At 36.2% G+C, this 26,678-nt stretch overlaps 1 pseudogene; it reads right to left on the bottom strand.

Annotated features, from left to right (window-relative positions):
* Positions 1-22,453: 22,453 nt before the first annotated feature.
* The window catches only part of LOC108532167 (programmed cell death protein 2-like), a 117,608-nt pseudogene continuing 113,383 nt past the window's right edge, over positions 22,454-26,678 (bottom strand).

Genomic DNA, 26,678 nt, shown 5'->3' with positions numbered 1-26,678 from the left:
CAACAAGAGATGAATACAGATGCTTTTCAAGTGCCCAGAAAACATATACCGAGAGAGACCACATTTTGGGTCATAAAAGGAACATTAACAGATTTTAAAGGATTGGAATGGTAAAGAGTGTTCTCCAACCACATGAAGTTAAACTAGAAATCAATTATAGAAAGAGAGCAGAAAAATCTCCAAACACTTGGAAAATAAACAACACTTAACAACTTCTAAATAATCCTTGGGTCAGACAGGAAGTCTCAAGCGGAGTTAAAAAATACGTTGATGAGAATGAAAGTAAAAATATGCATATCAAAATCTCTGGAACACAGCTAGAGAAATGTGGACAGGGAACTTTGTAAGACTAAATGCATACATTAGAAAACAGGAGAAGAGTTGTGTGTAATGGTGCATGCCTATAGTCCTAGCTACTCAAGAGGTTGGAGTGAGAGAGTCACTTTCACCCAGGAGTTCAAGACCAGCCTGGGTGACAGCAAGAACTGTCTCTAAAAATAAAAAAGAAAAGAAGGAAAGTCTCAAATCAATAATCTAAGCTCTCACCTTAAGAGCCTAGATAAAGAAAAGCAAGGCTGGGCGGGGTGGCTACATCTGTAATCCCAGCACTTTGGGAGGCTGAGACAGGCAGATCACGAGGTCAGGAGTTTGAGACCAGCCAGGCCAACATGGTGAAACCCCGTCTCTACTAAAAATACAAAAATTAACCGAGTGTGGTGGTGCACGTAGTCCCAGCTAGTCAGGAGGCTGAGGCAGGAGAATAACTTGAACCTGGGAGACAGAGGTTGCCGTGAGCTGAGATCTCACCACTGCACTCCAGCCTGGATGACAGAACGAGACTCTGTCCTGAAAAAAAAAAAAAAAAAAAAAAAAAGCAAAAATAAACCCCAAACAAGAGAAGAATGGAAATAATAAATATAAAAACAAATCAATGAAATTTTAAAACAAAAAACAATAAAGAAAATACATGAAACAACTCATTCTTTCAAAGTATCAGTAAAGTTGACAAGCCTCTAGCAATACTAATAAAGTAAAAATAAAAGGCACGTTTATTCATATCAGTAATAAAATGGGGAATCACTACAGACCCTGCAACATCAAAAGGACAATACGGAAGTACTACAAACAATTACATATGTGAAAGTTTGAAAACTTAGATGAAATGGACCAGTTTCTTGAAAAATGCTAACTACCACAACTCACCCAATATTAAATATATAATATGAATATCTTATAATTTATTAGAAATTAAAATTTTAACTTGAAAACTCCCCCAAAAGAAATCCCCAAGCCCAAATAATTTCGCTCAAAAATTCCACCAAACATTTAAAGAAGAATTAACTCCAATGCAACACAACCTCTTTGGAAGATTCTAGGAAGTCTTCAAATGTGTTTTATGACAGTAGTATTACTCTTCTACCAAAGCTAGAAAAAGTCAGTACAAATAAGAAAACTATAGACCAATATCCCTCATTGATATAGATATAAAATTTCTTAAACTACATTAGGACATAGAATTTAGCAATGAATTAAAAGGATTATACACTATGACCAAGTGGTATTTATTTCAGGGATGCAAGGCTGATTCAACAATTAAAAATCAATCAATATAATCCACCATATTAAAAGATAAAAGAAAAAAATGACAATTTTTTGAGTGAGGCAGAAAAATCACTTGATAAAATTCCACACTAATTTATGATAAAACTTTCAGAGAAATAGAAATAAAGGGAAACTTCATCAGCTTGATAAAGCACACTTACAAAAACCTGCTGCTAACGTTATACTTAATTGTGAAAGACTGAATGATTTGTCCCTAAGACTGGGAAAAAACAATGACATTTGCTTCATTGCTCTTATTCAACTTAGTGTAAAAGGTCTAGCCAGTGCAATAAGATAAGAAAACCAAATAGAAGGGACACAGAGCATAAAGCAAGAAATAAAACTATCCCTAGTTGCAAATGTCATAATTGTTTATGTATAAATGTCATAATTGTTTATGTATAAAATACTAAATAATCTAAAAAAAAAATCCTTGAAACTGGCGAGTGCAGCAACATCACAGGATATAAGATACACTTTGAAAATCAATTGTGCTTCAATACAATAACACATGGACACCAAAATTTAAGATGCAGTACCACTTACAACTGTTCAAAACAAATAATATACTTAGGTATAAAGCTAACAGTACATATACATATACATATACATATATATATACATATACATACATGTATGCTGAAAACTAAAAATGCTGATGAAAGAAATAAAAAAAGATCCAAATAAGTGGAGAGACATAACATGCATATATTTTAGGAGACCCAAAAAAGTAAAGATATAAATTCCCCCAAAATTAATATAAAGGTTTAATGAAATTTCTATCAAAATCCCTAAAAGATTTTTCTGTAGATATAGATATCATTTGTAAAAAATTATATGAAAGGGTCAAGAAACTCTAATAATTAAAACAATTTTGAAAAAGAAGAATAAAGGGGAAGGAATCGGTCTGCCTGATTTCAAAACCAATGTAGGTAACAAGATGTATATTAGATAAGGAAGTTGTATAAAGAGTAAACAACAAACTCTCAAAACTCAATTATTAAAAGCAAAACAACCTAATTTTTTAAAATGGGCACAAATTGAAACATAAATTCACAAAAAAAGATTTATAAGATAAAAATAAGAAAACACCATCAGTCACCTGGGAAATGTATAGTCTTACTCTGTCACTCAGGCTGGAATGCATTGGTGCAATCTCAGCTCACTGCAACCTCCACCTTCCCAAGTTCAAGTGATTCTTGTGCCTTAGCCTCCTGAATAGCTGGGATTACAAGTCCATGTCACCATGCCTGGCTAACTTTTGTATTTTTAGTACAGATGGGGTTTCACCATGTTGGTCAGGCTGGTCTCAAACTCCTGACCTCAAGTGATCCACCTGCCTCAGCCTCCCAAAGTGCTGAGATTACAGACATGAGCCACCATGCTGGGCCCCAAAACTCATGTTGAAATTTAATTGCCATTTTGAGGGTATTAACAGGTGGGAACATCAAGAGATGATTAGGCCATGAGTGCTCTGCCCTCATGAATAGCTTAATATAATTATCACAGAAGTGCATTCATCATTGTCAGAGTGGGTTGTTATAAAGGGAAATTTTACCTTCTCTGTCTCACACTCTCACCCTCATTTGCCCTTCTGCCTTCTGCCATGGGATGATGCAGCATGAAAACCCTCACCAGTTGCTGGCACCATGTTCTTGGACTTCCCAGGCTCCAGAACTGTGAATCAAATAAACTGCTATGGTTTATAAACAACCCAGTCTCACATATCCTGTTGTAGCAGAAAAAAATGGACTAAGACATATACTTATGACACAACCCATAGAAACGAAACCATACATCACACAAAGACTGTACACAAATATTTATAGCAACTTTAATCATAGTAGCCTGAACTGGAGAAATTCAAACATTCATCAACTGATGAGTGGATACACAAATTGTAGTATACTATATAATGAAGCGCAATTTAGCAACAAAGAGGAATGAACTAGTGACATTAGTAGCTGCATGGATCAATCCCAAAATGTTGTGTCAAACAAAGAATCCAGGCACAAAAGAGTACAATCTGTATGATTTACTTTATATGAAATTCTAAAAAGGCAAATATAATTTATAGTGACAGGAAACAGGAAAGTTGCTGCTCAGTCTGATGTTGGGAGGAGTTGGCTTGCAAAGGGCACAATGAACTTTTTGGTATGATGGAAATCTTTCCTATTTTGATTGGGTCACACTGATTGAAATGTACACTTAAAATTGGTACCTTTTAATGTATGCAATGTATATATAAATTAATTTTTGGTTAAATCAATAAAGTTGGCTTAAAGAATTTTCAATCTTTGATAGATCAAATAAGAAAATAGAAGAACTGAATAATATATTTAGTTACAATATATGAGAGAGAGAAACAAGATAGTCTATGAATATATTATTCTCAAATTTTTATAGAACAGTTTTAAAATTAATGATCTCATAAGTTACATGGAAAAAATGAATCCTAAAAAGGAAGCTTTCATCGACATATTCATGTAGTGCAATGCAGTAAAATAAGGAATGGGTTGCAAAATAATAAATAAAAATCACTTGGAAAATTAAAAATGCCCTCATAAATAAGCTTAAGTCTAAAACAAAACCATACTGCAACTACAGGCTAGAAAATAATTATGATAACACTGTATAGCAAGACTTACGAGACTCCAAGGTAATGCTCAGAGGATAATTCATAATTTTAATGTTGTTTATTATGAAACAAAGAAGAATCAAAATAAATTAAGCGTTTATTTCAAAAAGTAAAATAAAATGAACTTAGTTAAAGGAGGAAAGAATAAGATTAAAATCAGTAAGTTGGAAAAAATGAAAGCAAGAGAATTAATGAATTCTAAATATAATTCTTTCCTTCTTTTTATTTTATTTTCTTTTTTTAAGGCAGTCTCACTCTGTTGCCCAGGCTGGAGTGCAGTGGTGCAATCTTGGCTCAGTGCAACCTCTGCCTCCTGGCCTCAAGCAATCCTCCCACCTCAGCCTCCTACTAGCTGAGACTACAGGTGCAAGCCACTATGCCTAGCTAAGTTTTCTATGTTTTGTAGAGATGGGGTTTCACCATGTTGCCTAGGCTGGTCGAATTCCTGAGCTCAAACAATCTGCCCACCCCAGCCTCCCAAATTCTGGGATTACTAGATATGATTTTTAAAAAATTCATGAGAAAACAAAGTTCCAGTAAAAGTAATCAATTAAAAAAAGAGAGAAAGGAAAGGTAAGTTAACATTTTTGAGTGACGTTAGGGAAAATGGCAAAGCAAAGACTCCCCAAAATTATCTTCTTCATGAAAGCTTTTTCAGAACCATGGAAATAAATTAAAGCAATGTGGGGAGCATTCACCCAACAAACTGGCTGAATGTTGATAAGAATATCGAGCTTTGTGGTGCTTTAATTGCTTCAGTCCAATATCCCATTCTTCAATGCTACGTAGCCTTGAAAACAAACAGCCTACATATGTGGTGAAAACTAGCAGACTGATAGTTATCAGAGGGAGAACATGGCTGTAGCTTCTCCAAAGCCTCATTCTCACTGAACTTTCATTATTTAACCTGTCTGGTGAGTCCCTGGAAGACCCCATGTTCTAGGGTATATTTATTTGACCTGATGCAGTGGCTTGTCCAATGCAAAAAGCCCAGAGCTGTTTGTCAAAAACAATGACAGGCAATTGTTTAATTTCTTGGTTTCCTGAGGTATAGATTTCTGTTAGAACAAATAATGGACAAAACAAAACAAAACAAAACAAAACAAAAAAACTAAATAAGAGAAGCTGAGGAATGAGATGTTCATAGAGACTTTGAAAGGCTCTGATATTGCATTAAACTTCAGCTGCCTTTCATTTTTGTGGAAATTGACAAGCTGATACTACAATTCACATGAAAATGCAAAAGACTAAGAATATCCAAAACAACTTTGAAAAGAGAAATGAAGTTTAGGGACTCATGCTTCCCAACTTCAGAACTTAGATCACAAAGCTACAATGATTATGACAGTGTAGTAGTGGCATAAGGATATATATATGATATAGAATTGAGAGTCCAGAATTAAGCCCATACATCTATGGTCAATTGGTTTCTAACAAGAGTGCCAATAAAATTCAATGGGCAAAGAATACTGTTGTCAACAAATGGCACAGGAATAATTAGCTCTCTACATGCAAAAGAATGAAGTTGCATCCTTACCTCATACTGTATACAAAAATTAACTCAAAATGGATCAAAGACAAAATATAAAGGCTAACCCTACAAAACTCTTGGAAGAAAATATTAGTGTAAATCCTTGTGATTTTCAATTAAGCAATAGCTTCTTAGCTATAACACCTAACATTCAAGTAAGCAAAGGAAAACTAGATAATTTGAACTTCACCAAAATTTAACATTTTTGTGCTTCAAAGGTCACTACCAAGAAATTGAAAAGACGGCTCACAGAATGGGAGAAAATATTTGCAAATAACATATTTGTGTGATAATCATATATCTGATATGTGACTTCTATCCAGAAGTCTTACAACTCAACAATAAAAAAGACAAATAACCCAGTTTAAAATAACTCCATAGGTAATAGATATAAATAGGCGTTCTCCAAAAAAGATATAAAAATTGTGAATAAGCACTTGAGAAGATGCCCAACATTATTAGTCTTTAGGGAAATGCAAATAAAAACTATGAGATACCACTTCACACCCACTGTAGGACGGCCATAATTAGAAAAATAGATAATAAAGAGTATTAGCAAGAATGTGGAGGAATTAGAACCTTCATACTTTGGTGGAAGGAATGTACAATGGTTCAGCCACTTTGGAAAACAGTCCCTCAAAACAGTAAACATAGTGTCAGAATGTGATCCAGCAGTATCACCTTTAGCTATATATTGAAGAAAACTCAGTGTGTTTACACACAAAAAAAGTACATGAATGTTTAGTATTATTCAAAATAGCCAAAAAGTGGGAACAACCAAAATGTCCAGTAAGGGTAAATAGAAAAAAATGTAACATATCTGTACAATGGAATATTATTCAATCACAAAAAGGAATTAAATACTGATACATGCTACAACGTGGATGAATATTGAAAATGTTATGCTAAGTGAAAGAAACCATACACAAAGGGCCACATAATGTATGATTTCATTTATATGAAATGTCCAGAATAGACAAATCCATAGATACAGAAATATTAGTGCTTGCCGGGGGCTACAGGGAGAGGGAATGGGGACTGGTAGCTTAACGAGCCAGATTTCTTTTAGGAGTGATGAAAACATTCTAGAATTAGATAATGGTGATGATTCTAAAACTTGTGAATATATCAAAAGCCAATGAAATTTGCCATCTTACCACTTTAAAATGGTACATTTTATGACATGTGAATTATATCCCAATAAAAGTTACATTGTTCAAAATGATAAAGCAGACTTAACCTAAGATTTAGAGAAAAAATGTTATTTGTAAGTGCATATTACACAAAAATTACAAAATGCTATGCAGAAATATTGGACATTTTAATGAAGTAGATTACTTTATAAGAATCTGTCTCCCTAAAAGTAACTAAAAAAGAAACAGAAGCTGGGAGGAAAACACATGCAATAAACTGCAAAATAGATAAATAAATAATAAATGGGGAAAAAAATAAAAAATCTGCATAGACTAAAAACCTGAGCTGAATTTTGAGATGACTGTCAAATAATGGTATCAAACAAAGGCATCAAGTCCAGGTTATTTCATTGGTGGATCTTTCAAATCCAAGTCTGATAACATTTATAGACATACACAGAAAACTAACAATCGATTGTTCTTTGGATTATGGGTATAAAATTTCTTTTAAAAATTTAAAGATGATTGAATCCAGCTCAACAGTAAAAAATACACCACCACCAAATAGGGCTTATTATAAGAATAGAAGGTGAATTCAATATTAACATTCACTATTATAAATCATATTAATATGTCAAAATGGAAAACCATATAAAACTCTTTAACCCAGAGGTAATACTTATGCAATTTGATTATTTATGTATTTATTTATTTATTTTAGTTTTTAGAGACAGAGTCTCATTCTGTTGACCAGGCTGGAGTGCAGTGGCATGATCATAGCTCACTGCAGCCTTCTAGGCTCAAGCAATCCTCCCACCTCAACCTCCAGAGTAACTGGGACCACAGGCGCACGCCACTATGCTCAGCTATTTTTTTTAAATGTTTTGTAGAGACAGAGTATAGCTCTGTTGCCCAGCTGGTATTGAACTCCTGGCCTCCAGTGATCCTCCTGCCTCGGCCTCCCAAAGTGCTGGGACTAAAGGTGTGAGCCAATGCACCCAACCTTATTTTTTTTAATTACATAAAATCAAATGTCAGTATTATGCTTAATGGCAAAGAAATAAAAACATAATTAAAATCAGGGAGAAGAAAACAAGGCCCCCAACCATCAGCGTTATTTAACTTCATTATGTAAGTGCCTGCCAATGCAATTAGGTGACAAACTTTAATAAAAGCATGAGTGATATTTAAAATATTTAACAAGAAGTTTAGTAATATAAATGAATACTTACATTAAAAATATTAAAATTCAGTCCATTTTACTCTTTAAGGAAAAAACCCTCTATAAATCTATATCAATATATGATAAAATCACTTGCCCATTAATAGAGGTTATAATTAAAATTGTTCATCAAATTATTCTCATAATTTCCAAATCATTTGTTGATTTTTAGAAATTGCTGGTGCAATTTTTTTTCAATACTGCTATCACTAATTAAATGATGCTCCCCTCTGAGCTATAATCTAACACACAAACCACATCAAATTCTTCCAAAAATTTATCATTTATTGGTGGTCAGTGGATGACTTGGTAAACCTGTGTCTTTTTTTAAGTTGAGGGGTACATGTGCAGGATGTGCAAGTTTGTTACATAGGTAAATGTGTGCCATGGTGGTTTGCTACACAGATAATTCTGTCACCTAGGTATTAAGCCCAGCATCCATTAGCTACTCTTCTTGATGCTCACCCTCTTCCCATCCCCCACCCTCCAACAGGCCCCAATGTGTGTTGTTCCCTCCCAATGCATCCATGTGTTCTCATTGTTAATCTCCCACTTATGAGTGAGAACATGAGGTGTTTGGTTTTCTGTCCCTGTGTTAGTTTGCTGAGGATAATGGCTTCCACCTCCATCCATGTCCCCTGTAAAGGACATGATCTCATTCCTTTTTATGGCTGCATAGTATTCTGTGGTGTATATATACCACATTTTCTTTATCTAGTCTATCACTGATGGGCAACCATCTCACACCAGTCAGAATGGCTATTATTTAAAAGTCAAAAAACAACAGATTCTGGTGACATTGTGGAGAAAAAGGGATGCTTTTACACTGTTGGTGGGTGTGTAAATTAGTTCAACCATTGTGGAAGGCAGTGTGACGATTCCTCAAAGACCTTGAGGCAGAAATACCATTTGACCCAGTAATCCTATTCCTAGGTATATACCCAAAGGAATAGAAATTATTCTATTATAAAGATACATGCACACGTATGTTCATTACATCACACATCTTTTAAGGTCAACAATGTCGTTCATAGTGCTGACTCATTTCTCAGCTTCTGCTGAACTTACAGCAATTAATCTAAAATTTTTCTAGCCTTTGAAATATGCAGATTTTATGTTTTTGAATCTCTATTACCAAATAAACCACAAAATTGTTTGCTATAATATTGTTTTAATTACAAAATTATTTATCCATTTTAATTTACTTCTGATCCATTTGGAGTGCCAAAGCAATTGTAATTATAAATTTAAAACACAATTTAGCAAGGAAAATAAAGAGAACAAAACATATTATTATTTTACTTTTGCCATTAAACAACAAATACATTTCTGATAACTTGTCAAATATTTTCTCTTCGAATTGATTCTTTTAACTTACTTAAAGGGGTATATATTATGTTTTTTATTTCTACAAGGTCTCTTTTCCTTTAGCTTTCTATGTTCCGACATTTTAAATTTTTAATGCATTAACCTGCTATAATTAAAACTTTCTATTAAACTGAAGATATTATTGATATTTTGTTTTCTAAGTTGATATCAACTAAAATCTTTTTTAAATAGGTAATTTTTCTTCATGCTTGCTTCTATTACTCTAATTTTGTTAAACTGATGAACTTGATATAATTTTCAAAGTGCTTTTGTAGTTATAGCATTATAGGCTGCCCATTATGGCCCAAGTATTCTAAGTTTCATTCTTTCAATTCCCAAATCTTCAGATATCTTATTAAGTATTTCCTGATACATGATTATAAATAAAAAGTTCATTAAAACACTTATAATTACTTACTTGCTGTATGTATTTACTGCATCATTCAGGGATAATTGACTTCAGTGAATTGGACAGTACAAAATTAAAACATTTAGAAATTTTCCTAAAATTTTGGCTGAAACTGCAGACTTTCTCCCTAGCTTTTCACAGGCATTGCTTATACAAAATCTAGTAAAGTTTGTGTGGAAATATTTCTTATTGAAACCATTTTTCTCATGTGTCAACAATAAATTTTCATGAATTATTTCAGATGTTGTTTTTTTCCTGCTTCATGAGATCAACAAAACCATTAAATTATCACGATTTGCTGAAGGTAAATTATTAAAAATTTTAAATGAAACAATGTGGGAAGCTTCCTGCCAATAATTGAAATTTTACTTCCGTTGATTTATACATTTTCCAAAAACTTATTTCTCAGTATCAGGCAGATAAAATATTTTGCACAAGCAGCAGTTGATAATCTTAGACTTGCCCCGAGATAAGCCCATATTGATATTGTTCGTTTTTGAACGTTGCTATTAAATATTTTATGTCGAGCAGATGCTCATTATTTTGTAAACAGTACATATCATATTTCCGTAGATGATTTGTTCAGTCTGCTGTTCATTGATATTCTCATAAGATTATTTGAGTTTTGTCTTTATATGAAACTGATTTATAATGTTTTATAAGTTTATCATTGATGAGATAAATTTTCTTTATTTAAGCCATGAGTTTTAACAGAACATAATTGCCATTCCAGTCAAATGTGGAAGTATAACACTTTTAATTATAAAAGTTTTGAGCAGTCTTTGATCATCTGAATAACATTTACACACTAGTGACACAAAGCCACTTGTATTATTTTTACTAAAATAACCCAGTTGTTTTTCATTCCACTTATATACATTATTTGTTTTATTTTGCACCATCTCTTACCCAGTATCAAAAGATGTGCCAGGTCCTGGTTTCTGCACAGTATCAGAAGCTATTCCCAGCATGGTTCATTATTAATAGCATTTTTTCTTTGTTCTTCCACAGTCAGAAGATTCATGTTTATAATATTTAAAAAGAACATTAAGAAACTTATCCAAACTGCTGTATCTTCAATCTGGGTTTCATTTTTAATAGTTTATTATAAAGTCTTGAATTTATAAACATCAAAACACTGCACAATTATTATTTAAACAAAGAATTATAGCACACTAACAATAAAACCAAAGTAAAAACTAAACTATTAAAAAACAGGAGCAATTACCTGATTTGGGCATAATAACAAATTGTGGATTCTCCTAAAGCAGTCTTTCTTGAACTTTTTGGTCTCAGAATACTTTTACAGTGTTAAAAATTACTTAGGACACCCACAGAGCTTTTGTTTATGTGGGTTGTATCAATACTTACCATATTAGAAATAAAGACAGAACTTTAAATTTTTTGTATTTATTCAGTTAAGAATAACAATAATAAACTTATTGGATGTCAACATAAATAACATTTTAATGAAAATAATTATATCTGCCAAATCAAAAGACAGTGAGAAAAGTTTTGTAGTTTTGCAAATCTCTTTAATGTGTGGCTTAATAGAAGTCAGCTGGATTCTCAGTTCTGGTTTAAATCTGTTGTGATATCACACATCTCTGCAGCCTCTGGAAAACTCCACTTACACTCATGAAAGAATGAGAGTGAAAAACACAAATGAGTCTTAATATTATCGTAAAAAGAGTTTTGTCCTCACAGACCCCTGAAAGGGTCTAAGATATCCCCAGAGGTCATCAACCTACATGTTGAGAACCATTTCCCTAAATATCTTGTACTTCCTAAAGCATATCCTGTGAAGCCACACTGCCTTCTATGAAACGGACCAAACTGGTGAAGAATGCTGTAGAAAATTGTTCCGACGTCAATACGATGGAAGGCCCATTTATAAAAGTGTTATACTTCCACAGAAAACTGATATCTTGCTTTTATGTTCATTCTCTAATTACAGCTGAGTTAAGCATCTTTTCTTATGCTTACTGGCTGCCTGTGTTTATTCATAAGTATGCTCCTGTCCACTTTTCTATTGGAATGTTCAAATTTTTCTCATTGATTAGTTTATTTTTTAGTGTATTCATTATTTGTATACAACTATTTTATAATGGTTAAAAGAGCCCTATTTTGAGATTATGTAAATATTCCTCTATATTTTTGTCTAATTGCTCCAAATGTCTCACTGATGTTTAAATCTTTCCTGTTACTGGGATTTACTTTGGTGTATGACGTGAGTTAGGCATCCAACTTTCTTTTTTTTTTTTTCAAGATGGCTAGCCAGTTGTACCATCATTTATTGAATAGTTGTTCTTTTTCCTTTGATTTTGAGATGCTGCCCTTATAATATACTGAATTGCTGTATGCTTTGGGTCTTTTGGGGACTTTCTATTCTGTTTTGTTAGTGTCTTCATTTATTCTCATCTTAGAACTGTATTATTTTCATATTGCAAACTTTTAGCACATATTAACATTTAATAAAGCAGATCCAATAGAACCCACCTTATTTTTTTCAGCTATTTTCTATTCTTGCATTTTTAAAATAAAATTTAATACCTATATAAATACCTTTAAAATAATTTTATTAAGTATAAAAATAGCAAGATTTTGATAGAGATAGTGTTAACATACAGATTAATTTGGGGAGAGTTCCAATATTGAATCCTTCCACTTAGGATAATAATGTGTCTTCTTTTATGTCCCCCAGTTAAGTTCTGTTCTTCACAATGTTATGCATATTTTTATTAAGTTGAAATTATCCTTGCCATATAGAAAAGCTAGTTATAGAAGTAGATGTACATATAGATGTTCATATACACATACATTGTTGATATTTTTGCAGTACAAATTCTTACTAAATGCTTTGAATATTTTTTCCTTTGATCTTGGCTTTCATAGGTCAATACATCAGCTACGAAGAATGACAATTGTAACTCTCCCTTTCAAATATATACGTCTCACCAGGGCTGGCATTCTGGACTATTTACCAGTATGCCTTACCAGTCTTTAAATTTTAAAATACTTTAGTATTAGTTGATGGTATACCAGTAACAGCTAGGTACAGCAAAATCTGTTAATAATATGATAGGGTTTGGATTTGTATCCCTACCCAAATCTCATGTTGAATTGTAATCCTCAGTGTTGGAGGAGGGACTTGGCCGGAGGTGATTTGATCATGGGGGCAGATTTCCACTCTTGCTTTTCTTGTGATAGAGAGTGAGTTCTCACGAGATCTGGTTGTTTAAAAGTGTGTAGCACCACCTCCTTCACTCTCTCTTCTTCCCGCTCTGGCTGTGTAAGACCTGCCTCCTTCTTCCTTGGCCTTCTGCCATGATTGTAAGTTTCCTGAGACCTCCCCCAGCCATGCTTCCTGTACAGCCTGTGGAACTGTGAGCCAATTAAACCTCTTTTCTTTATAAACTACCCAGTCTCAAGTAGTTCTTTATTGTAATATGGGAATGAACTAATACTTAATACATATCCTAATATAAATTTGTCATTCAAGCTAATGGCTATAGCACATAACAATAATTAGAGAATGAACATAAAAGCAAGATACCAGTTTTCACCAATCATGTTGGTCAAAAGTGGAAAAAACCATGCCTTCTATTGGCTAGAGTATGGAGAAAGAAAGGTTTCGATTAGAGCAGTGGCTTGAGGTGGGGGTGGACTAATAACTTAGAAGTACTTAGTCAAGGATACTCTTTACAGTATTACCTATCAAGAAAAAAATCAAAAATGACATAAATGGTCAAAATATGAGCTTGGTATATTCATATAAGAAGAGGTATAGTATGTTCTTATATATAATATAACATAATATAGCATACATACGCTATAATAAGGTTATGGTATAATCATGTGAAATATACTGTCACAAAATGTTATATATATTTTACTTGGAGAAGAGTTCGTGATACAATTTGATTTATAAAAGCATCATTTCAGGCAGCACATAAACTTTGATTTCATTGTTTTTAAAAGCTTATTATTCATACATCTGTATTATACATAAGCATAGAAGTATTTGTCAAGGTTTATACTAAAATACTAACACTCATCAGCTTTAATGGTTAGCTTAAAGATGATTTCACTTTTGCTCTTTTGCTGATCTGTATTTTTTCAACACTTAGACATGAATGACTTCTACAATAATATATATATTTAAAATATTGCTTAGGTTGCCACCAATTAAGTTTGGTCCTTAATATTTCAAAGGGGTGTGCTCTGTTGGCTTCATACAGAGGGGAAGAGGATAATTGGGCTCAGAAGGACTAGCTCAGGTTCCTGGAGACTGATGTTTTTGGCTCATATAAATGGTAAAAATGTACAGTGAGAGAAGACTGCCAACCCGCCTGGGTGTCTGGAGAGGTGGAGCCCACGAGCATCCACCTCGGGCTGGAAGGAAAGCTATCTCAGGTGCCCCAGACTCCCAGACAGTCAGAGAGTGTTCTGTGTGTTGAGTTGCCCCATCTCATGGGCCTGTGGCTCTGGTCCTCTCTGCCAGGGGATCAGACACCGGTCCCTGCCGAGTGTGGGCTCCACATGTCCCAGTCACCTTTCTAATTCTAGTTTTATTGATTTCTTGGATGAACAACCACCTTTCTCCTTTATGGTCAGTGGTGTTACCAAGAAGGGTAAATATGACCATGCTTAGCTCACGGCTCCCATCTTCTGCCTCACCAAGCCCCTTGTTCAGCCAAGTGACATGGCACCCCACATTATTATCTATTGATAGGCCTGTGTCTGTCATCAGACTTTGCTTCCAGTAGCTCAAGAACCCACCTAGTTTGTATCTGAGGCTCTAGCATTTGGCCAGATGCAGTAAACCTGTTACTAATCCCAGAAATTTAAGATGAAATTTCATTTTTCCTGCTGTTCCCCAATACCATTCACACATTCAAACAAGCGCTCATTGAGGAACATCTGTATCTAATACATACCTACTTTTCTGCCTAAATAGCACCCACTAGCAACTGACAAACACCTGTCAGTGACTAGTGAGAAGTCCAGAGAGACAGGGTTTTGGCCTAAGCTGAGAAAGCTGGATTCCTTCCTCCCTCTCCTTCCTCATGGTCCCCTCACAAGGAGGAACAAGCCCAGGATTTGGACAGAGTATTCCAAGAGCACAGAATTTGGGGAGCAAATGACAGCTCAGTCACTTAGAAGCTGTGTCACCTTCAGCAACTGACTTCACCTCTCTGATCCTGTTTCTTTGCCTGTAAACTTGAGACTAATAAGTGTACACATTATGAAACAATTTTGATTATTATATGAAACAATGTATGTAAAGCACATAGCCTCAGGCTCAATAAGTGGAGCTTTAGTCGTTGCTGTTATTATTCTTGTGATGATGATATTTATTAGATGAGTTAACTCTGGTGAGGCTGAAGGACCTTGCCTTGTGTGTTAGGCTGTTCTTGTGTTGCCATAAAGAAACATCTGAGGCTGGGTAATTTACAAAGAAAGGAGGTTTAGTTAACTTACGGTTCTGCAAGCTTCAAGGAAGCATGGTGGGGGCATCTGCTTGGCTTCTAGTGAGGCCCCAAGAAGCTTACAATCATGGTGAAAGGTGAAGGGGAGGAAGGGAGAGAGAGAGAGTGGGAGAGAGGTGCCACATACTTTTAAATAACCAAATCTCATAAGAACTCACTCACTATTGTAAGGACAGTACCAAGCTATGAGGGATCCACCTGCATTACCCAAACACCTCCCACCAGGCCCCATCTCCAACACTGGGGATTACAATTCAACAAGAGATTTAGAGGGGATATCCAAACTACATCACCTGGACCTCACCACTGTTTGCCATGTCCTTAGACTTGGGTCATGGTGAGACTGGAGAACTCCCATATGACAGATGAGGCTACTCAGGCCCAGAGGAGATGTGACTTGCTCAAGGTCACCAAGTAAGCCTGTCATCATGACCATCAAGACCCAAGTCATCTTCTTTCCAGGCAAACGCCTTCCATCAAGGCACATGTTCCCTCTGAGGAAGAGCTGGGCCTTTTAAAAAGAAATTTAACCTCCAGGAAGAAAGAGATTTCCCCATTTTCTTGCCTTGACATGAGTTTCCCTGGCACGATTGTCTGCATCGTCGGTGGGTGGTGAAGGTGGTGAAGGTGGGCTGGTGTTTTCTGACGCATGTTTTGCATTTGCTAATTCCATCTCAGCCACCACACACTGATCTACCCTGAAGAGGCTTACTAAGAAGAGCTGGCAGAGCCAAGCTTCCCTTCTCTTCAGGGAAAGATGCCTCTTGTTGAAGTCTGCCATCACCCTTGTATGGCTTATGGATCCATAGCACAGCACACCGGGGTATTAAAATGTCAGTGCCTGCTCCTAACAAAACTGCCTCACCAGCTGGCCAGGATCCGCATGTTTCTCATTCTCTGACATTGCCAGCTCAGTGTTTTCCTGCCCTGTGGAATGGTGTTTCTGCAAAACACTCTGGGATAAAGGGTGCCATGGTCAGAAAAGTTTGGGAAGTGGTGTGAATCACATTTCCCTCCTGGAAATGCTCCTTGCAAATTAGCATAATATAACCCCTGAAAAGTAGTCAGAAAGGGATTTGTCATCTCACATCTTCCAAATTTATGTAATCACAGAATATAACTTTTTAAAAAGGCAAAATAGTTATTATCACATGGTTGGTTCCCTCACTTCTCTCTGGTCTTTAATGAAGTGTCATCCCTTCAGAGAGGATCTACCTGGTCCCCTTGGCCAAAACAGGACCTCATGTCTCTTTGGGTCTTCACCCTGCTTTCTGTTTCTATATAGCACTTGACATGTGGCACAATGTTTGTTTTTATACTTATTTATCTGTTTATCATCTATCTCCCTCTCCGAATGTAAGCTCCATGATGGAAAATTTTCTTTTTCACTGCTATACTTCCAGTTTCTGATACACAGTAAGTGCTAAATAGATGCTGTTGAACAAATGAATATTCCTGGAAAAGAATTCAGCATCATGGAACTCAAGTTTTCATGTATGTCACAAAAATGGTGGCCTTGAAAATTCCTTTATCTCAGACACAAATTTCCAAGCCAGTTGGTGTAACTTTAACTTGGTTGCACAAATTAACATCAGCTCTGTGAAATTAGATTTTAACACAGAAGTGCAGACAACTCTCTAAAATAGCTCATGTTTCCATTGGAAGTAACATCTAGATATCCCTTTCTTTCTCCTCTCGTTTAGCCAGCCCTTACTCTGTGCCAGATATCATGCTAATCATTGGACATATATTTTTCTCAATGAATCCTCACAATGACCACGTGAGAAAGAGATTATTGTGTTCATTTTGTAGGCAAATTCCTCAGAAAAAGAATGGGTTTATGGATCCATTTTGGGAGAATTGCCATGATGACAATACTGAGTTTTCCAATCCATGAACATAGGATGTCTTTTAGTTTGTTTAGATCTTCTTTAATTTCTACCAGCAATGTTCTGTAGTTGTTAGTATACATGTCTAGCACTTCATTTGTTAAATGTAATATAGTTTATTCTTTATTTTATTTTATTATGAATGAAATGTTTGTTTGTTTTAAATAGAGACAGGGGCTCCCTATGCTGTGCAGGTTGGTCTTAAGCTCCTGGGCTCAAATCATCCCACCACCTCAGGCTTTCAGGTAGCTGATACTATAGGTGCATACCACTGCACCAGGCTGGAATGTTTTTTATTCTTTTGTTGTTTTATTGTGAATGGAATAATTTAATTGAGTTGCGTGTTGTTAACATATGGAAATGCAATTCATTTTTATACATTCTTCTTGTATTTTCACTGCTAGTAGTTTTTCTGTGGATTCTTTGAGGCATTTTATACGTAAAGGTTCATGTCATCTCTGAATAAAGGCAATTTTACTTTTTCTTTTCCAGTTTGTGTGACTTTGTTTGTTTACCTTATTGCATTGGTGAAAACTTCCTGTACAATGGTAAATAGAAATGATGAAAGCAGATATCCTTCCCTTGTTCTTGATCTTAACAGTAAAGCATTCATTCTTTCACCATTAAGTATGATGGTAGCTGTGGCTATTTTATAGATGCCTCCCTCTTCCTAATTTCTTGGGATTTTATCAATAATGCTAGTTGTTGGATTTTGTCCAGTGTTTTTTTCTGAGTCTATTGAGATGATTATGTGGTATTTTTCTTTTTATTTTATTAATATGGTGTATTACATTAACTGATTTTCATATGCTGAACCAATCTTGTGTTCTTGTGACAAAGCTGATACGGTCATGATGTATGATCCTTTGAATATGCTGCTGAATTCACTTTGCTAGTATTTTGTTGAGGAGTTTTGCATCTACATTCATAAGAAATAGTAGTCTGTAGTTTTCTTGTGATATCTCTGTCTGGTTTTGGTTTCAGGATAATATTATTATTATAGAATGGGCTAAGAAGTGTTCTTTTCTATATTTTTTAAGAGTTTGTGAAAAATTGATATTATTTCTTCTTTAATATGTGATCAAATTCACCAGTGAAGTCATCTGGGTCTGACCTTTCCTTTTGGGAAAAATTTTCATTTAATTACATTATGACTGACACCAAGTGTTCATAATATTCCTTTATAACCTTTTTTATTTATGTTAAGACGCTAATAATGGCTCCCCTTTCATTCTTGATTTTAGTAATTTGTGCCTTCTCTCTTTTGTTCTTGGTCAATCTAGCTAAAGGTTGTCAATTTTGTTAATCTTTTCAAAGAACCAAATTTTGGTTTCATTTCTCTATTTTTAATATTTTTAAATGTTATTAATATTTTATCTGATCTTTGTTATGTTGTTTTTTCCTGCTTGTTTGGTGTTTATTTACTCTTCTTGGTTTTTTAGGGTCAAAGTTTAGGTTATTTATATAATCACAATGTGAGGCCTCAGTAATGCACTCCTTATTCCCTTCAATTTCATACCTGTTATAGGCATTCAAAGCATTAAATTTCTCTCTAAGCACTTTTTTAGCTGCATCTGATAAATTTTGGTATATTATGCTTTCATTTTCAATAAGCTACAGATATTTTCTAACTGCCCTTGTGATTTCTTCTTTAACCAATTTGTTACTTAGAAATGTTTAATTTCCTAAATTTTCCTCTATTGTTCATTTCTAATTTAATTCTATTATGATAGAAAACATTTTGTATGATTTCAATCTTCTTAACCTTATTGAGACTTGTTCTATGGTCTGTTTTGAAAAATGTTTCATGTGTGTTCAAAAAGAATGTGAATTCTGCTGTTCTTGGGCAGAGTGTTCTATAGATATTAATTGCTTCAAGTTGGTTGATAGTGCTGTGTAATTCCTACTGTTGTGAACACCCTCAAATCCAGGGCCACTCTAAGGATATCCCTAATCCCATATTTCTGTCTCTAGACACAAATTATTGGAACTTCTGATTTCAGTCCAGTAAATCCATAACAGAGGCTCAGTAGGACTCAGCAAAGCAACACAACAAAGCACAGCTCAAAGTGCAAGCTTGCCAGGAGACAACAACATAACTCAAAGAGTACCAGCCAGCAAGCAGCAGCTTAACATGGCAGACAGCTGAGTCGGTGGTAAGCCAAAGCAAGAGAAGAAAAAACCCTAGTGATGGTGGTCATTATCTAGACATTGTACTCACAGCTCCAACTGTAGTCACCTCACAGATGTGGCATGGGCCTGCCACCCAAACTTTTGTTTGGGGATTGAGTCTGATGATGCCATAATACACCAAGAGATACACCAAGACAGTAGGAAAAGGTTTATTACTCAGAAAATGAAGTTTTCTGGAGAGATGAGGAAAGGTTCTCACAGTGGTCCCACCCCCCCCCAACCCCTCACCAAAAATCTGCTTAAGAGAGCAAGCAAAGAAGACTGAGTTGGGGTTTTAAGGTGTGATTAAAAGATGGGGATGCAGTGAGGGTTCCCAAGTGTGTAGGCTGGAGCTGGCACAGTATGTATTCTCCAGTTATTGTTATTGAATTGTGTTTTTCTTTTCAATTCTTCAGTTTTTATTTCATGCATTTTTGATCCCGTGTTATAAGGTACACATATAAGTGCTATATTTCCCTTGTGTATTTACTCTTATATTATTATGAAATATCCCTCTTTGTCTGTAGTACTATTTCTTGTTGTTGTTGTTGTTAGACACAAGGTCTCGCTGTTGCCCAGGCTGGAGTGCAGTGGCATGGTCATAGCTTACTGTAACCTCAAACTCCTGGGCCTGAGTGAGTCTTCTGCCTCAGCCTCATGAGTAGCTAGGACTATGGGTGCATGCCACAATGCTCAGCTTATTTCTTGTCTCAAAGTCTATTTTTGTGATGTTATTATGGCCACTCTAGCTCTCTTTTGGTCACTGCTTGCAGGGCATATCTTTTTTCTTTTCCTTTTTTCTTAGATGAAGTCTCACTCTGTTGCCCAGGCTGGAGTGCAGTGGCGTGATCTCGGCTCACTACAACCTCCGCCTCCTGGGTTCAAGCAATTTTCCTGCCTCCGTCTCCCAAGTAGATGGGATTACAGGCATGCACCACCATGCCTGGCTAATTTTTATATTTTTATAGAGATGGAATTTCTCCATGTTGGTCATGCTGGTCTCAAACTCCTGAACTCAGGTGATCCGCCCACCTCAGCCTCCCAAAGTGCTGGGATTACAGGCGTGAGCCACTGCGCCCTGCCAGCATATCTGTTTTCTATCCTCTATATTTTAAATTATCTGTGTCTTTGAATCTAAGGTGTGTCTTTTATACACAGCATGTAGTTGAATTGTGCTTTTTTAAAGATACAATCTGACCATCTGTTCCTTTTGATTGGGATAATTAGACCATTCACTTTTAATGTAATTGTTGATAGGTTGGATTTATATTTGCCATTTCATATTTTTTTCTATATATCTTCTATCTTTTTATCCTGTTTCTTCTTTGCTTCATCATTTTGTATTAAATATTTTTGTATACCATTTAACACCTACATATTCCTTAGTTATTTTCTTGTTGGTGGCTCTAGGATTATAATATGCATGTTAACTCACCACTATGTACTTCATAATACTAACTCCATTCTAGTAAAATATAGAAACTTTGCTTCTGTATAGCCCCATTCCTTCTTTTCCTCCTTTGTGCTGATATGTATGTGTATGTGTGTGTATATATATATACACACACACACAGACATTCACATACACACATACTTATATATACACATATATACATTTTATATATACATGTATATACATTTTATATACACACATCTATATTATCAGGTTATACACCTAATAATACAATGCTAATATTATTGTTTTGTGAAATCTTTTATCTTTTTAAGAAGGTAAGAGAATGAAAAAAATATATAGTGTGAGTGCCATATGGTGCTATATTTTCTTATAGCATTTACAGGTTAATATAAGACTCTCTTAAATTAACTTATGTATTTACTATTTCTGGTGGTTTTCATTTTTTTCTGTGGATTAAAATTACAACCTGGTGTCAATTCCTTTTGGCCCAAAGGACTGTTTTTAGTATCTTGTAAAGCAGATCTTCTAGCCACAAATTCGCTCTGCCTATTTATTATTTATCTGGGAATAGCTTTATTTAGCTTTCATTTGTGAAGGACAGTTTTGCTTAATATAGAATACTTTAGTGGTTTTTTTTTCTCAGTTTTTTTTTGTTTTTTTGTTTTGTTTTGTTTTGTTTTGTTTTGTTTTGTTTTGTTTAGACAGAGCCTCACTCTGTTGCCCAGGCTGGAGTGCAGTGGCATGATCTCAGCTCACTGCAACCTCTGCCTCCCAGGTTCAAGTCATTCTCCTGCCTCAGCCTTCTGAGTAGCTGGGATTACAGGTGTGCACCACCATGCCCAGCTACTTTTTGTAGTTTTAGTGGAGACAGGGTTTCCCCATGTTGGTCAGGCTGGTGTTAAACTCCTGACCTTGTGATCTGCTGGCCTTGGCCTCCCATAGTGCTGGAATTATAGGTGTTAGTCACCGTGCCCGGCCTTTTTTCCTAGTGTTTTTAATATGTCCTGTTGGTCTTCATTATTTTAGATGAAAAATCAGGAAATAAAAGTGTTATACTTTCCTGTACATAGCGAATCATTTTTCTCTTTCTGCTTTTAAGATTTTCTTTGTCTTTGAACACTTTGACTATGATATGTTTAGGTGTGGATCTTTTTGTATTTATCCTACTTGAAGTTTGTTGTGCCTCTGTGCTATCTTAATTTTTTTTCTCGAAGTTGCAGTTTTCCATCATTATTTCTTTTTTCTCATCTTTGCAGATTTATTTCTGTGCACATATACATATACAAATATTTTTACAAGAATAGGGTCATACCGTGAATACCACCTATAATGGTATCTCGGCTGTCAATATAGGTGTGTATAATTAAGACCGTGTAGACTTCCACTGCGGATGTACCAAAATTTATTTAATTCCTTGTAACTGGATACTTTTGCTTCACTAATATGTAGACACTGTAAGCAATGCTTCAACATCTCTGCACCTCTATTTTTGGTATAAGTATTTCCTTAGGATGAAGCCCCAGAAATTGAATTGCAAGGTATAAAAGATTATTAATGTTTTTTAAGGCTTTAAGATGCCTTTACAGTGTATCTGTTACATCCTGCTTCCACATAAATTATTCTGTAGAGCCAGTACCCAAGCTGCAGCTCTCAGCCCAGGTGAAGACAGCCAGGATGCCCCAGTCAATGCTCTTGCCCAGTCTGCCAGCCTTCAGGTAGTTTAGCAGCTGAGGCATAACCTGGAATTCAAACATTCTCTTGGCATCACAAAGGATATTCTCTGGAATATCCTTTTCTTGAGGAATATTTTCACCTGAAATCCAGATGGGGGCAATACCTCTGCCATATCTGAGAATCTGTTCCGGTTCAAAGGCTATCTGAGTTCTGAACTTCTGAAAAATGTTATCTTCCCTGGATTCATGTTTTGCCATGGAATCCAGTTCTTCCTCAAGTGCATCACCCATGCTCCCTATAATCTCTAAGTAATCTTCCTTTTCCACAACCTCAGGTGTAATCTCATCTTTTGCTTCTATTACAATTGCAAATTCTGGAAAAAGGAAGTCGTGGTCTGGAATTATATGGTCCAAATGATCTGATTGTGTACCAGCCTGCTTATATCTCAATTTCTGGTCTAGGGTCTGATGCTCCTTGCTGCAGTAATACGCTTTGTGGCATCTGGAACATGTTTTGGGGCCTAAACAGCCACAAACCCTGCAGAGACCAGCACTAGACTTAAGTTGGAGACACACTGATTGTCCTGTTTCTGGGGGAGGATTCTCAGAAGGTGGCTCATATGAGTAAAAATCATTTTTCCTGGGTAGCTGATTCCTAAAAACTCGCATGCCGGCACAGCATGGCGGCTCACGGCAGTACAAGAGGAAGATGCCACGGTGGAAGGCGTCGGCGCGGCAGGCAGCAGCGCGTACATCTGCAGCAGGAAGGAGAGCGGGCGGATGCACCGCGCAGCAGGCCAGGGCTGGGTCCGGCAGCCCTACCGCGCCCAGCCGCGCCGGCCGCCCGCCCCTCTACCATTATTTCTTCAAATTTTTTCTTCCTTTTTCTTCTCTCCTCTCATTCTGGGACTCCTACTGTATGTGTGTTTATATACTTGATGTCCCAAAAGTCTTTAAGGCTCTATTCATTTTTTCTTCAATTTTTATCTTCAAGTTCACTGATGGATTCTTTTGCCATCTTGAATCCTCTGTTATAGTCCTCTAGGTGAATTTCTCATTTCAGTTATTATACCTTCAACTCTAGAATTTCTTTTTGGTTCTTTTCAGTAATTCCTATCTGTTTATTGAGATTCTCTATTTGTTGATTCAATGTTTCCATACTTTCCTTTAATTTTTTAAATGTGATTTTTTTTAGCCCTTTGAACATATTGAAATAGCTGCTTTGATGTCTGTCTGATAAATCAAATACCTAGAATCACTCATAGGAAGTTTCTGTCATTTCCCCTTTTCTTTACCCTGAGTCATATTTTCTTTCTTTGCATGTCTCATTTTGTTGGTGGTGTTTTGAAAACTGAAGATTCTAGTTTTATATTGTAGCAACTCTGGATTCTATATTTCCACCCTGAAGGTTTGTTCTTTTTGAAATTTGTTCATTGTTTAGTAACCTACCTGAGTTAAATCTATCTCCCTAGTGATACGGAGCTGCTGATAGCTCTGCCCAGATTTTTTTTTAAAATTCTTGTTTATGTCTTTAAGACTGACTTCTTAAGGCTCATCCCTGTGTCTGTGTAGCCCACTAGTCAGCCAATGATTGGACATAGGTTGTGCTGAAGTGCCTCAAGCAAGTAAGGATTTTGTCTTGTGCTGAAATCTGTGTGTAGGTAAGGGAATAGATTCAAAGTTTAGGCCATTGTTAAGTCTACTCCAGCATTTTAATTTCAGCTAGGCCCTTCTGGGTCTCCTATGCACATGTGTCCAGCCTCAGGGTCAGCCAGAATTGTGTATATTGTTTGTACTGTCTTTGGTCTCTGCTGCTCATATGTGCACCCTCAGCCAGAAATATGCTTGCCTTAACCATGACTGTAATATCAGACAAGTAGAGCCATTGGCCCTCCCTCCTCACTTGATGCCAGGATAATCACTTTCACAGTGCTGCTGGATATGGGTATCTATCGCTCCAAATTGAATAAGTGTAGCTGTCTGTCCTCACGGGCCTGCCATATCCTGGCAGAATCTCACCACCAACTAAACTGGGAAGAAGGTAGAAGTTAGGATCAGCCCCAGGTAAAGACACCACACTTCCACTGTTCTTACCCAAAGTTCAATAGTTTTTCAAACATAAATGCTTCTGGAATTATTTTGTGCCTTTAGTTGATTTCAAGAGGAGTAAAAGGGTTGTTTTATCAATTTTGTCCAGCTTTATGGGTATTTTTTCGGGAAAATATTGCTGGGCTCCTTACTAGACCATAGCCAGAAGTCTGAAATTTCAAGCTATAATTTTATATGCAAGTTAACTATCCCTGGTCATGTGTTCTTACTGTGCCATGTGGCCTCCCTTATGTTGCTTTAGCATCTGACAATTTACAAAGTGTTTTTCACAAGTATTACCTAGTACCCAAGACAACTCCATAACATTTTGGTTCTTGTTTTTTCTAGTTTTAGAGCTGAAGCAATTGAAGTATAAGAGATACTGGAGATAAATATTTACAAAGAGAAAACTTGAGTTTGGAGAAAAGAACATTAACCAAGAATGTAAAATGAATCAATAACCATGTCAGAATAGGAACCTGGCTCTTCCATTTCCCAGCTGAGGGTCTTTGTGCATCACCCACTTGCCTTCTTTTGGAAGAGCACTGGGGATAAAAATACTCCTCCTCCCTCCTCCACCCCACCTCCATCATGCACTTACTGGTATGAGGAAAAAGCACAAGTCAAAGGGCCATAGACCATTGGCACTCCCTGCCCCTAGAGGGTGCTGCTCTTTCTATAACATGAACACAGGTTGTCTAGAAAGGTGATTTAAGTATGAAAGCATTTTTGATTATGGCAATTGCATACATTCTTTCAATCTAATTCTAGCTGGATTAACCTGTCTTTAGTATATGGCTATTAATAATTTACATTATTCTCTTTGATCATATATTTCTGTTCAAAGTGTCCATTAACATTGCTTTTTCTCAGGGACTTTCCCTCAACTCCTGGGTTTTAGTTGTAGTTTGTAGCAGCCTATTGAAGCATTCATGAGTGAGGATTTAATCAGGCAATTTTTGCAAAATTGAAGATCAGTTTTCAATGAAAGGAGATGACAAAATATTATAGTATTAAAATAAGTAGATATCTGTATATCATAGTTACAAAATGAAAATAAAATCCTTCCAAACTGCTCTGAAATTCCTCCTGCTTCACAAATATGGGCTTTCTGATTCTTCTGAGGGCAGATTTCTTCGTTTTGCTGCGATTTTTTTTTTGACTGGGAAACTTATTCTTTTTAAGTACAAATGGCAAGTTCAAAATGGCATGTGTGGTGGACATTCTCTGGTTGCCCTTCTAGACTCTCTGCCCTTCTCTGCCTTACTCTGTGCCCAAAGAGGTGACCTCTAAGGACTGTAACAATTAGCTCCCCTGCCCTTTGGCTTCTGATTGATTTGACCAATGGAGGTACCAGCAGGAAAAGAGCATAGGAGGAGAGAGAGGTTGGTGGATTTGCTCCCCTAGCTCTCTTGCAGCTACCTGTGGTTTGGCAGTGCCCTGGTGCCTCCCTTAAAGACACAGGTCCTGTTGGGGGCCTTCTCCTATAGCTACAGGTCTCATCAGGTCCAGGTAAGGGCTCTTTCCCTCTACCTGTTCTGGCCCAGGGGTGGAGATGGCTTTGCATTGTTGCTAGTCCCTGGTGCTTGATCCACCTCTGTTGCTTTGCCCTAGTCCTGCTTTCAGGTCTGTAAATAAACACTTGATGAACTTGCATGCCTTTCATCCCATTTGAGTGCTGGGACCTGCTAGACTCATCCTGACACAGCAAGCTAGCATTTGGAAAAAAAAGAAAAGAAAAAGAAAAAGAAGAGGGCCTGTGAGGGTATCCTGAGACCAGCTTTGGTCTTAGCTCAGGTACTATTTTGCCATACGGCCTTGAGTAAGTCCTTTCTTCTCTCTGACTTTAAAATGGCTCATCTGTGAAAAGAGCAGCTGGGCCAGGTGCGGTGGCTCATGCCTATAACCCAGCACTCTGAGAGGCCGAGGTGGGCAGATCACCTGAGCTTAGGATTTCGAGACCAGCCTGGTCAACATGGTGAAACCCCATCTGTACTAAAACTACAAAAATTAGCTGGGTGTGGAGACGCACACCTATAGTCCC

The sequence above is a fragment of the Rhinopithecus bieti genome, unplaced genomic scaffold (genome assembly GCF_001698545.2).
Source record: "Rhinopithecus bieti isolate Rb0 unplaced genomic scaffold, ASM169854v2 scaffold_9997, whole genome shotgun sequence".
In the NCBI taxonomy this organism is placed as follows: domain Eukaryota; kingdom Metazoa; phylum Chordata; class Mammalia; order Primates; family Cercopithecidae; genus Rhinopithecus; species Rhinopithecus bieti.
Note: the sequence above shows the minus strand (reverse complement) of the source record. Positions and strands in the feature narration are given on the sequence as shown.